Raw genomic sequence first — 14731 nt, 5'->3', positions numbered from 1 at the left:
GAGAAGGTATAAGAAGACAATGTCACTGGATTTAGCCAAAGTTTTGAAATTATCAAACATGACTTCAGTCTTCATTAGCATCGTGAATAATTTGTGTCCTGTTCAAGCCTGAATGGCCCATAAAGCCATTTGTTAGATCTATGTGTATAAGACAGAGTCGTGTTCGATGCTCAGAGGACAGCTGGTGTCGCCCATTATGACGCAGAAGCAGCTGGGACTTCTGGTGGCGAGCAAAGTTGCTAATTAAAAATTAAATACCAGAAAACTGGCTACAAGTGGTTGAGATGTGGATTATCATGTGACATATATTCATCCGGGTAAAAACCTTTACCAAACCAGCCGATTAAAAATTACAATGGCATATAATACAGTATTTAGATTTTTGTACGTAGACTTTCTGCTGGTTCTTTTGAATTTTATTGACAAAAGTTCAAAAGTCATGCACATTTAGCAGAGGTTTCTGACAAAAGTGAATAGTGAGAAGATACCAAAAATATAACCAAATTAACCTTAATTGTTGCTAAATCTAGATAAAACTGTCCAAAGATCATTAATAGTTACAGATATCTTTAATTTCACAGGAGAGATTACAGTACCTGGAGTGATGCAGTGGTAGGATTGCTGGTTTTCCTGCAGGAGGTATTAAATTAATTTCCATTTGTTCCCTCACCCTGTGTTGGACAGTGTAAAATGGTAAAAGCACAAGCAAAGAAAAAACTGTTAACAGAAAAAACAAAATAAAATAAAAATAAGTAATTTTAACACAATTATTATACACTGCCTCAAACCAGTTTCAATGTCACAATGATAGAGCTAAAAATAAATGATGGTGAAATACATACATTTGTATGTAATTTAGAGTCAATTACCTCACTCCTGATTGTGAGTCTCATCTGCATCGGTGAGTGGAAGCACTTGTGTGATGAGTTTACTGTGTTCAGACAGGGGTTCGTTTGGGAAACACTTGAATTTCGTTTTGCTGTGAAAACAAGTGAAAATAAATAAACGACATGCACTCTGATCTTAGTGTTGTCAGTTTACTTACTCCTGTTTTTGTTTGTTTTTATGGCAGTGCCATTTCACAGAAAGCACAGAAATAAACAGTGGCAAGACAAGGCATTTGTCACAATGACTTCTGTAGAAAAGACTCATTGATCAGACTCTTTGATGCCAAGCAGTTTAATCTCATTTTTGACCACTCTGTCTGTTGAAAAGACTGGAGAGAAAAATTGATATGATATTGAGCTCATGCACAAAAGAAGATTAGATTAAGAAAGAGCCAGACATGCAGACAGCGATACGAACAGAGAACAAAACAAAAAATAAATACGTATAAAAAAGTGGAATTTGACCATTAAAAAGCCTTGGTTTGTACAAAAGCAAACGATGTTGTGTAAAAATACTGCATGGCTTTTAAAATATTCTAAAGCCAAGGACTGTGCACACTGGCCACGCATCATAAATGCTGTGAAAGTCTTTTATTGACTCGAAGAGAACAGAGATATTTGCATCTGTAAATCAATGAAAAACAGTGAAAACATGAAAATGAGTATTTAAAGACATGAGTTTAACATGAAACATGAAATTTGCCTAAGCTGTGCAGATGTTGATGATGTTTTGCTTGTATTGTGTGAAGAGAATGGATTATATGACTGCTGTGAACACTGTTTGCAGTTGCTGGATTAATGATGCCTGTGTAAACGTACCAGAGTTGATCTACACGTCCTGCCGTAGCTGTGCAGTCACGAGCCAGGCTTGATATGTGTGTTATCTGCAGAAACACAGGCAAAATGGCCAGTTTTCAGAGCAACAGTCTACTTTAGTATTGTAAAAATGTCAGATGGATATATTAGTTTGTAATCCTGACACATGTGCTGTATGAGGTTCGTGTCATCAGCGTGACACCGTTGGGCAAACAGCACAAACAGCTGCATGATCATTTTGTCTCTTTTCTCAGATGCTCCGCAGCCATACGACTGGCTCAGCTGGTGGTCGGCTTAAATGGTTTGGGCAGCAATCACACAGATGTGGAACAAAGCAATACACACCAGGAATGAAGTCTGGCAGTGCCCTGCTTCAGATTCACAGCCTGCTGTTGCGGTGGAGCCATCCACCCAGCAAATGTGTCCCCCTACCTAATTAAGTTGAAAAGGTGGAGTGAAGGGGTCATTAAGCACTTATTTATTTGGCCAGTCACTGGTACAGAACACCAATCGTATTCCTCTCGCCGGGTCATATAATTGGTCTGAACAGTGATAAGCTTATTGCCATGCAGACTGATGGGCAAGGGCACTTGGGGGTGCTGTAAATTGTGCCCAGAGTGTGGTACACAAACTTTGGTCATTATATCCACGGCAGGGAACAGTGCTGATGAATACCCGTGTTGACCTCAAAACTGCCGACGGCATTCTGTGCTGCTGCCGTTGAAGTTGGCTCACACGTAACACTTTATTGCTGGAAATGAAAAGAGGAAAGGTGTTCTGTGAGAAGTGGTTGCACCAAGTGTGATTACATCACAAAAAAGAAAAAAAGCGGAGAGGATTCAATTTGGAAGGAGTGTATCACACTGCCATGGTGGCCCTTGTGCTTGTCAGAGATTGGGAGAGAGGAGCGTTAATCACGCAACACAACTCTCTTCTCCTGGGCTCCTGGCTTTGGCTGTTTGAGCATTCTGCAAACTGAAATACAGTCTGTGTCAGAGAAAAGGTCAATGACTTTGTTAGGAGGCTCTGGGACCACGCGAAGCATTTGCTCTTTGTTTGACAAACACAGCCTCAAAGACACCGGTCTGCCTCCGCACTGAAAATAATCAGCAGGAGTCTGAGGTCAGGACAATCTCACGGAACACAATGGGAAAGATAGAGATAAAACATTTTTTCTAGAAATGTGTTTCGGTAGAATGTTTATGTTAAAGATATAAAATCCAGTTGTTTATCTAAACAAAACCATAAAACCATGGACATTCGATGTTATTAAATCGGATAAAATGTAAGGCAATCCTGAAGTTAATTTTTGTGATGAAACATATATGGGAAAATGACTTGATAAATAGGCAAAACTTCAACTCAATATTTAGCTTCATAGTTTCAACAGCTTCATAGCCATCTCTGTGGCACAATTGGTTAGCGTGTTTGTTTGTAAACTGAGCAACTGCTGGTTGTAGCCCACACAGGGACGACATTCAGACTGCTGTAGTGCCCCAGTGTGGGATCAATAAAGTTCAACATAATAATAATAATAATAATAATAATAATAATAATAATAATAATAATAATAATAATGTCCCTTATTTGTCCTACAATGGGGAAATTCACAGTGTGAGTAACACAATGGAACCATAAAAAATAGTGTGAGTCTTTGCTTTTCTAGAAATGTGTTTCGGTAGAATGTTTATGTTAAAGATATAAAATCCAGTTGTTTATCTAAACAAACCATTAAAACCATGGACATTCGATGTTGTAGAGTTGGTGGATATTCATCTTGACAGTTTCATAAGTTGTTTTAAAAACTTCCATGAAGCTGATCCAGGAAATTCTATACTACATGTAGCTCAGTCAGATATGATAATATTTGTATAATTCATACATTAAAGTTGGAATATAATGTGCACTGTTGAACAAAACAACTTGAATTACTAGCCATTGTTACATGTTATCTGAATAAATTACATATAGAAAACTAGAGTCTACAGTTGCTGTGGATCCACATTGCCCTTAAGTAATTAGCATTTGAAGTAAATGGTATATTTCATTGTAAATATATTTCACTAAAAACAGCCTCATTGGCCACAGTTATACAGCATGCATTAATGTCAAAAGACTTGGGCTTTGCCCTGAAGTTGTAAAGCTCACAAAACATGGTGCGTTTTGCAAGCTCCCCGGGAGGCACAAACAAAACACACTGTGCCTACTACTGCCGGCCTGAGGTTTCTGCAGCAGTGTATTGGCTTTGAATTTTTCAAAAGAGCAGTAAAACAAGAAGAAACTTTCAGTTCAGCGTGCTAAACTCTAGTTTCCTCCTGAGAAATGCGGTTGTCCTGCTCTGTTACGGATCTCAAATACCTTGAGAAAAGATGGATTTAAATGTAAAACAATCAGTAATAGGTGTACAGTCACTAACAAAGCCCCTGATCAAGTCACCCATTCTCTGAGCTGCTGTAAATCTGTGAAGTGTTATTTTTCTGATACAGTCACATTCACAATCTTCCACTTCATTTATAATCACTTGGCCAAACACAGATATGCTATGCTAATGTTTACATGAAGGCCCAAGGCCAGATACAGCCAATGAAACTTTGGATTAAAACCATTTAAACCATGAGGAATAATAACAACAACACTCCGAACCCCAGCTTAAATGCTATTAACTATGGAATTTGCTTGTTCTCCACTTATATCGCAGATATTCCTTCAAAATCATGCAGGAGTTTCACTCTAAACAGGCCATGGGTGTGATTGCGAGTGTGAATGGCTGTTCACACGTCATTGTATGGTCAACTCGTCATTTTGATTTTTCCATCCTTAACACGGGTAATAAATACGGATTTAATGATTTAAAAATCAATACATTTAGTGAATTTACACTTTCTTTAGAATTTAGTGAAATATTGTTATAATTTTTATTTAATAAGTGGTTAAAATTCTACGGGCCCTTTGGGTTTCACCACATTATTAAAGTAAATCTTTGATGCACATGCATGAAAAAGAGAAACTAATGACAGTAATTTGCTCGCACGTAGAAGTGGAGCAATCAATTCTCCAAGGTGGAGGTGCAGAGATGAGAGAGCCGTCAGCTCTGCTGATATTTAAAGCAGGTCAAGTGGCATCGATCATGGACTTCCACGGAGACGCTGAACTGTCATCGATAAGACAGATTAGACTCTCAGTGCCAATGTGCACATGTTTCTCCGCTGCCTATCATGTCCTGTCTGCAGCATGAACTCACTTTCCCAGGAGAGTCCTTTGTGGATCCTGTTACATGAGCTGCTCACTTAAGAAACTGGAGCATCTGATAAAAACTACTTGCATGGTGAGGATGGAGTATGTTCCCTAATATTTAAGCTTTTTTTTTTTTTTTATAAAAGTAAGTTTCTGTTTTCTTTACTGCCTTGATGCTAAGGCTGCCTGCTGTGACCTTTTGTAAATGCCTCAGGGGCTTTTCTTGGCAGAAAAATAAAAGATCAATTGAAGCTTCTTCGTATTTGCAACTAAAATAGGACCCTTGTTAAATTTAGTACATTTACTAAATGTACTAAATGGGGGGGGGGGGGGGGGGGGGGGATGCTAGTCGAGCTCTGTCTGCTAATGAGGTGGCGATCTGTCGTACTGTATTGAATACTTGGGCAGTTAATTTCAGTGTTCTCCTCAGCTACGGTATCTGTGGAGGAGCACTCCGTCTGAGGATGTTTTGGACTGTTGTTCTAGAGAGCATTGAAGATGGCTGAACATTTTAAGCTGGATGTAGGCAGCTGAAGGAAAATGTAAATGACCACTGTCAAGGAAAATGTGTTTGAGTTGGGCATCACTAAATCTCACTGATTCTAATGAGTTGTCTGCTGCAGCTGAAGTTGAATTAATCACTGTATTAAGCTTTGAGCAGCCCAAAGAGATGGTAAACATGGGGAGAAACTGATTAAAAAAAGATGTTTTTGTGTTTTGTATTATTTATTTATTTCATTTTGATAAGAGTCCCTGGTGGGAAGATTGTGACGATGTCTCTTAATTTTGTTATAGTTTAAGAGCCAAGCTGTGACAAATAATATAATACTACAATTTTCAATGACATTTAATTAAACGGGGTTTTTTCCTGCGTCCACTAAACGACATTAATTCCGTTTCTTTTACCTAATTATTCACTGTGTGATGTTCAGCTCATGGCCAGCAGATGTCAGGAGTATTCCTTTAAAGTCTGCTCCTTCCTGAAAGCCCTGAGATCACATTAATGTCATAAAGCTTGTTTCCTTGAACAATTTATATGTAAATGTAGATGTAGTACAGGCAAAACACAGGGGTACATTTTTTTTCTTATTTTTTCTCCCCCTGAACGCCGTCAGCTGTGTAAATAACTCATTTAAATGTGTAGGCTTTAAAATATATAAATAAAAATACAAGAATGTACATGTGTTTGAACGCTTGTGAAGACAGACTGTGGTAATTTATTAATTCATGGAGAATGTGTGCGGAACAAAGTTCTCGCACAGAACATACAGCTGCAACTGTTTATCAGAGCCGGTGGCAGATGAGACAAATGAATCGTTGACGGAGGAACAGTGCGGAGATAAACGGGAAAGCGACTGGAAGGAGACACTGACACAGACGGACGGACGGACGCACTTACAACGCAATCAGACAGAACGGAGCACTGGGGCAAACATGAGCTCATGTACTGCACTGGCTAAGGACACGGTTTTACAGATGAAAGTAGAAACAACGCAAATAACCCCCACTCGTTGCAGTTGCCATGACGACCAACCACCTGAACTTGGATGTAGGTCCCAGGAGAAGTCTGCAGGAGGTAGAGTTTGGACACGAGCAGTATGTGTGTGCGAGTGTGCGTGCACGTGTGTTCTGGTTTTACGGTTTTCCAAGTTCTCTACGTATCTTTTCATTACACAAAAGTCCTGCCAGTGAAGAGGCTCCAGAGGGAGTTTCAATTTTAATAAGCAATCAAAAATAGCACACCTCTGCCTTTCTCATGAAAATGACTTGTACTTTTTGTCACAGGGCATTGGTGTTGGTTGGGCAATTTAAATGTGCATCATGTCAAATTTAACAGTGGTTCTATGTCTCCCTTAAGCAGCAAAAATTCTTCTGATCTAGTTTTTTAGTCCATTGTATGACAAAATATTTCCACACCAGAAAGTTAAAGTGGCTTCACGTTAAAGAAAGAAGAAACTGTGAAAATTTCTCACTGTATATAGTACAGAGGGCAGGAAATAGACCATATATAAAGTCTACGCCACCCTGGGTCAATGTCACGCCTTGTGACGTGAGAGAAAAACACCAAGGTGTTTAATACAAGACACTTTTCTATTGCGTGTGCACACACACAAACCTCACTGCCCCGTAGACATGGGGCGAGGTAATGAAGGGCAACTAAAAGAAAACCACTAACGGACACTTTCACTCTCAGACCAGTTCAGGCCTCTTATTGCTTGTCTAGCTCACCCCTCGTCTCCCCACTCCCAACTATGTTTATTCATTCAAAGCCTCTCTCTTTCTTGTGCTCGCTCTTCCTCGTCAACTCGCAGCCAAATCTCACCATGTGGTGAAACACATCAGGGATTCCCTTTGATATTGCTGAGCTGGAATTGAATGCCAGAAAGTGATCAGGTACCTGCTCTGAACCACCGACCGCCCATGTCGGTAGGCTGTCCTACATCATGGGTGGTGCCGATATTTACATCTCATGGGGTTGTTAACGACCACTGATTTCGAGAAATTAAACCATGCACAGTCAGAGCAGCACTGGAGGAATATACTCATGTGAAGTGCTACCAAGCAGAAAAAGACTTTCCATTTGTGTGTGCCGCCTGTGTTGTTAGCCACACAGCAGACAAAACAAAATCTGAACTGTTTATTTCTCAGCAGAGCCAAAAATGTTTCTCAACCTTTAACAACATCTAATTAAGAAACATCAGTATGTTACTGTGTTACTGTACTGAAAGAAAGATTAGAGGAAAATATGAACTGAAGGAATGAACAATTCTTTCTATTGAAATGTACTAATTACCAGACTTTGGCTTTGTTAATCCGCAGGTATTTTGTAAAAATACACGTCACATGTCCACTATTTGTGGGGCCACTGTACATCATTTACTCTGTTGGATGATCTCGTGCCAGATGAGAATTTATATTTCACACATGGCAATTAATTTCCAGGCTGTAGCCAGTGTTATGATATGCTATAGTTTAATTACTCATTTCTGGGCAGTTATGGCCGGAGCCCCAGTGCACTGAAGATAATTTGCCTTTTCCCTTAATCTTCAGCACTGGGGTTTTTTACAGCAGCTGTAATGGTGAGTGCAGGCGATTTTTGTGACAATCACACTGTAATTATGTGTGTGGATGCAGCCAAGTGCAACATGGCCTAAAGTCATTAGCTTGCTGTTCACCTTTGGCTTAGAAAGTGGCTGGAGGTATGTCATTATTTTCTAGAAGGGAGCACAAATCCTAATAAGAACAGATAACGTGAAAAAAAAGTAGCTAATCTTGATGCTCCAGGCATAGGGAACTGTTTGACTTACAGCAGTTAAACCTTGTTGTAGTGAAAGGAGTGGGGTTGCGGGGATGAAATGACTTGAAGAACGACATGAGATTTCATTAGGTCTGCTAATGCTTTGGCATTTGTGATAAATCCTTTTGTGCTTGCTAATAGGTACTAAGGAAAGAGATTTCCATGACCTGCGGTAACCGTAGCATCTCTGATGGAGATTTGGCCTGAAGTCAAAAGTGTCTGCAACACGAACATGACACTGGACAAAGTTTGGGAGTGTGACACAACACACACACCAACACAGTTAGTCTCTCTTAACTGTGCAAATACTGCTACATATTAACCTGCATTTCATGTTAAACAAACAGGTATTCCAGCAAGATTTTGAGAGTAAAAAAAGAAACCGCAGTTACTGTTTTTCAAGACTCAGGAGGGGCCGTGTTGTACAGTATTCATGACAGACATTTTGGAATATGAATGAATATTTCATGGCCTGTTGAACAGGGACTCAGCCTGAGATGCTCTTGGCAGTGGATACCATTCATACTATCACACTCATACCAATAGCTTGATACGTCTCTTTGCCTTGAAATGTCAATGTGAAGCAATGTGAGGATCCGTCCTTGTTTCCTGAAAAGGAAAACTAAGAAATCGAAGCGGGGAGAGGCAGGCTTACTGTCTTACCAATAAATGCTGATACATATTTTTGAATCAAACGCTCATTTCAGGCAACAAGGGCACACTGTCAACCATGTAGGTCCAGAGGGAGGACATTGTCTCTACTCCCACTGTCTGAGGTCCTGCTGGGTTCCACATGCTACACTGGTTATCTAAGCAGAGGTGGAGTATCTGACAGACAACACTGCACCTCCTCCAGCTCTCTGTTGTGTGGAAACACTCGTCTGAAGAGGAGAGACCAAGTGTCTGATATGGATGACACATATTACAACAAGCCTTTATTAGCTGATCTGTCTAGCTCTAGCTGCACTGTAAAAGACACAAAAAAAGCCCATATTCCAGCAGCAGGGAAAAAAAAAAAACGGAAAATCACCATCCTGTAAAGATGCAGTACTGAAATTTTATGTGATAATAACAATTATTCTTTGTTTTTAAAACAACAATACTAACTAATAATGTGTTGAAAAAAGTGTTACAATACGAATAATGAGACCTAAAATAATGGAAGAATAGTGTCATTATTTGTGTTTATGGCATGTATGAAAATTGTGAAATAAATATTATTTGATCTGTAATTTCTCAGCCTGGGATCAATAAAGTACGTACATCCATCCATCCATCTAAAATAAATTATGAACTACCATGAAATATATGGTTTTAGTTTCTCCCCTACCAGAATTTAAAACATAACATACATAATAACAACATAATATTCTGTATGTACAGTGCAACAACATTTTCCAGCTTTTTTACAAACTACATCTTGCTGTTCTCTTCAATAAATATCATGTGGAGACAAAGTGTGAACAAATATATACTGTAATTGCAGTAACTTTTGATTCCAATTAAAACACGCTTTATGTTACGTTTTATGAGCGTACAGATGACAAAACACACTAACAGCAAACCTTACTGTTTAGGAAAATACAGATCTCTTTAAAGTCTCCAAAACATTTGTATTTAATTTAACATTTTATATTAATCATATTTTGTTGTCTTTATTGCAGTGAGCGTGCGCTGTGCGGAAGCAGGCTGATGACTGCTGCTCTCCTGCTGACCAATAAATGTAATGGAATGATGAAGAGGAGGAGACAGACATTTTCCCCACAGAGATCAATTAGAATCACCGTATCACACATCAACACAAATGTTCCCAGTTTTTACAGCAAGTGTGACAGCTTTTCAGTGCTCAGATGAACTCAGCAGTTGCAATAACAGTGAGCGAGCCTGGCAGTAATCAAACACACGAGACAAACTGTGCGCACGGTTAACTTCAGATTCAACTTCAGTTTCTTTCTAATTGGCCGACAAAGGTTACACTAGTCTCATTTTCAAGTGAGATTGGGTAAAACAACAATACCTGGTCCACAGATTAAGTAGCAAGGAAGGAACCTGGTCCACAGATTAAGTAGCAAGGATCCTTCCTTGCTACTTAATCACTGGACAGTATTTTGCAGCAGTGTGTAGTAAACAAAGGATTTTAGTCATGAGAGGATCTGGACTCTGGAACTGTATAATTCAATACATATTCTGGTTGGTTTGAGGAAACCTGAGGAGGGCATATAAAAATGTTGATTAAATGTATCTTTCTGCCTCCTTCACCACATATCAGGCTCTGTTTTTCTAGCCATCACACCTTTGATCGATGCCTCACTAACTTCTGGAATATTTCCCATCTCAGACCTTTAGCTCGAGTGGCCTTCTTCAGCTCTGCTCAGGTAGAGAATTATTGAACCAGTTCTTTCATCCTTATCTGGGGCTATTGAAGGGGTATTTCCCACCTACATTTCAAAATTCCTCTCACTGAGTCACCTCCTTGATCCACATCAGTTGGGCATTAGAAGTGACCATAGTGTAGAACTACTTTTGTTTTCTTTGGAAGAAAAAAACCCTCCTTTATCCCTATCTTTTCAGTCTTATCAGCAGCCCTTGACATAATCCTTGTTTGAATGTTAAGAAACTATTTGAGAGAGTTTGATTGGCCTTAGCATGGACAAACGTTCACATCCCTTGGATGGAGTGACACAAGGCTCGATACTAAGTCCCATTCAGTTTGCAATACGTTTTTACAAACAAGACCAACTCTATAGGTTCCACATATTTTCATTTTAGATGAAACAGAAACTTCTCATGAAGTCTAGAGGAGTCTTTCATCTTTTCTGCTGATATTTTTCTGCCAACACCTTTCAACCTATGAATTGACCCACAAAGTCATGTTACAAACCCTACGTCTTGTTAAACAGACATTATTTGGTGCCCAATCCTATGTATCTAACAAAATTTAGGCTCAGCATTTAAATTTAGGCTCCTTAAAATAAAGGTAACACTTTCTTCAGGCCACAGATTGTGTCAGGTCAGAAATGTAGTGAGATGTTTGAATATGTACTGAAATAGAAATTTGGATTCCTACATAGCCTATCCAGCAGTAAGATGAACTCCCTGCTCCTCTGAAGTCTTTTGACTACATCAACATTTTATGTGGTTGACTTCCTTACTTGTTAAACAGCCCTTGACAACTTCATTACTGGTCACTGATATGTTTTATAGGTACTAATATTGATAGGTCTGTGAACACACACTGTTAAATTGCAGGGCCTCAAATGGTGTAGGAAAAATATGTTTTTGCCGAAAAAATAATAAGTGTGTTGTGATGTAAGGCCTGAAATCACAGAGTTGCTATAAAACTATACTTCAAGTCCACTACGCAGAGCCGTACAAGAACAATCCAATCAGGAGCTCTGCACTCAATGAGTTACATTGACGCCACCTACTGGGTCTAATTTTACACTGGTAAATATGTACGTATACATATGTATGTAGCTGCAGGTCTTACATAAATGTTCCCTAACCCTGAAGAAAGGATTGCATTTGTATCAATCACTGGATTAGCAGTTACTTCACCTTTTGATCAGTTAGAATCAAATGACATATTTTAAAATATTTAAAAGTACCTAACTGTGGTTGAATTGTGCACCCTCAAGACCTTTCATTGTAAGTGTCCAAGCTTATCTGCAGATAATTAAATGTATTTAATTTGTTAAATTAATTTATCCGGTGACATTGTCTTTCTCTTTATGGCCTGTTCATTGAGTCGGCAACTTCTTCGTTCACTAATGAGGATTAAAACATGGAGCTTTAATTTACTGGCACTACAAAGCTTCTTTAAGTCATGTTAGGACTTTTTTTCCCAAACCATCACTGCTACATTTAGTAACCCTAACCTCTGGAATATTTCCAAAAAACAAAACCCATCTCATGAATCCTCAAATGCTCTTCTTTACTTATACAAAAAAACAAAATATTCTCATTGCTCTAATCATTATTTGAGAATATCAATAGACATTACTTACTTTGATTCCAAGATTCCTTTATCCGAGTCTCCTCCTCATTCACCTCAGTGTCGATCCACAACGTCATGTGCTTCAGAAATGGCCACTCTGTTGTACTACCATTCTTTCCCGTGACAGGAAACCCTCCTTCATCCTTATCTTGCCGACCTTTCCGATGTTTCTGACAGGGTTCACCTCATCACGCTCTGCTTCGACATGGACACCTGAGAAAAAAGAGTTCTGTATCTTAATCTTGCGTTTTTTGTGTGTCATGGAGGAAGTGAACACACGTGATGATGTGCAATTTCCACTCCTCCTGCATATTTATATTTACAAGATGTGGTTCCACAGATCTGCAGGAGCAAATGGTTTGTATTTACATAACACATTCATAGACTTAATGACCATTCAGAGTGCTTAACACTAAGATTCTTGGCAGTAACCCACTCATTTATTTCAGACACAGCTACTGTAGCACAGCTGCCAGAAGCAATTTGGGATTAAGTGTCCTGCTATGGGTCACATGCATATGCATTCAGATCAGCAATAGCTGGAATCAAACCAACAACCTTCTGGTTTAAAGTGAATTGTTGTACCTAGCTAGCTGCAATGGTAAAACTTACAAGGTAATTCATTATACCTAATTAGTTTAAAAAAAAAAAAAAATTATCTGACATCTTTATTGCAAATTACACCATTCCCTCTGTCATCTCAGAAAGAAGTTGGGACAGTTTCTAATTTGAACCAATAAATTTTGGCCCTCAGCTGCAGAGGGAGGCTCTGTCACGGCAAGATTGATTTCGTTGCGTCAGCACCTAAGTGTGTATGTGCTGAGTGAGTGTGTTTGGGAACAAAAGGTGGTGTAGGGACGGTGGGCTACCACAGGGACTTCGAAGCTCTTACCATCTGCTGAAAAGAGTCAATACATCCCAAGGCATCATGTAGGGTCTCCCCATATTCTTCTGTGATTGACTCCAAAGGTCACTGCCGCCATCAAGAATAAGCAACCAATCAACATGCATGGCTTTACATGAAGCCAATATCCCATCAATTCTTTGAAACGGTCGTTAGCCTTCACCTGTGTGAATAATCAGGGGAAAACAGAGCTGTGTGAGCAGGCAGTCGATCATGGACGCCTCAAGACAGAGGAGGTTTAGTCACGGATAAAAGCAATTAGCTAAACAAAGCCATGTAAATAAACTGTACATGTTAAAAGTCGTTATGGCAGCATTTGTTTTAAAATCACATGTCATAAACAAGGCCGCATATACAAGAAAAAAAGAGTTAAAGAATTGATTATCTGACATGAGACAACTTTCAAAATAAATGATGATGAGAAGTTTAGATTCCAGGGTTTCAGGTCAGAAGAGCAGCAATTTCTTGTAACCTTCATTCTCTGTCTAAAATTAGCAGCTCATGATAAAATCTATATAGTAAAATAAATATTACTTGACTTGTGGATAAAATGGCTGTTTATTATAGTAAAGTATTTTTTATTTGGCCCATAAAGATGTTGGATCTTTTATGATGCTATTCGTCAAACTGATCAACCCTTTAACATATTCTGTAATTCAAAGTAAAGTAAAATTGAGTGCTGTGTTTTTTCAACTATAATTCACAATTTTCTGTAACCTTTTATTGTTAAATCCTCTCAATTTTTCTTCCTCCATGTGCCAATCTCCAGTTTTTTCAACCATCTTCACGACCACACACCTTCTCACACATTTTCCTTCTCTAACATCCTGTCCAATTTACCCCCCATTGCTCCTCAGCACATGTCCAAATGTTCTGAAACACACATCTAACCTTTAATCACAGTCTTTTCCCCAGATCTGCTCGCTTCCAGGCTTGTCCACCCTCGTCACGCCCAACATCCACGGCAACAGTCAGCTCATTCTTATGTCTCATTGGACACTGAAGAGGAAAATAAAGAGAAGGATAAAAACAACATAACATTTTTAATGCTTACAAAAATGAGAGGGAAGACGTAAGTGTTAATTTTGTCGAATAATAATACCTTTCAGTTTGTTGTTCTACAGCCCGAGGTTTGAAATCTACTACAGGTGTAAAAACATTTGGTTTTCCTTGGTGTTCATGCAAAAAACTCACATAATGTATGGTTTTTCCTTGAATGGTTTCCCCTTGAATGCAGCAAACTGTGTCAAGCAATAATGATTTCCTTCAGTAGTCCTGAGCCTGTGTGGCTTGGTCTATCAGAATAGCATGATGGTCTCTAAAGCAATACCACCCATGCCATAAGAGCTCAAAGGTCACACACATTCAGTAAGTGAATCTCCACTGACTTTCACACACAAGGTCAATTACAAGAGTTATGAGATTTCTGCCGACTCTCCAAAGCTTTTCATGATATTATTTTACAGTCCATGACAGGTGATAGATAGTTTTTTGTTTTTATTCTATTTTTCTACTATATGGCCGATTCTTTGCCGTCCTGAGACTGAGCCTTAACTTGATGCTCCTTCAGTTTCACTGAATTCTGTCTGAAGTGC

At 39.0% G+C, this 14731-nt stretch overlaps 1 long non-coding RNA gene across 3 annotated transcripts in view; it reads right to left on the bottom strand.

The window, feature by feature from the left end:
• Positions 1 to 17: 17 nt before the first annotated feature.
• LOC112487845 (uncharacterized) overlaps positions 18 to 14731 on the bottom strand; it is a 68462-nt gene continuing 53748 nt past the window's right edge. For all 3 annotated transcript variants that reach the window (XR_003051325.1, XR_003051327.1, XR_003051326.1), the window contains 6 exons: positions 14028 to 14135; positions 13125 to 13299; positions 12243 to 12445; positions 1707 to 1771; positions 870 to 979; positions 18 to 671 (listed from right to left, as the gene is read on the bottom strand). This is a non-coding gene — a long non-coding RNA (uncharacterized LOC112487845). The remainder of the gene's footprint in view (positions 672 to 869; positions 980 to 1706; positions 1772 to 12242; positions 12446 to 13124; positions 13300 to 14027; positions 14136 to 14731) is intronic.

The sequence above is a fragment of the Cynoglossus semilaevis genome, chromosome 12 (genome assembly GCF_000523025.1).
Source record: "Cynoglossus semilaevis isolate Cse_v1.0 chromosome 12, Cse_v1.0, whole genome shotgun sequence".
Taxonomy (NCBI): Eukaryota; Metazoa; Chordata; class Actinopteri; order Pleuronectiformes; family Cynoglossidae; genus Cynoglossus; species Cynoglossus semilaevis.
This window is presented reverse-complemented; position numbering and strand designations above follow the sequence as displayed.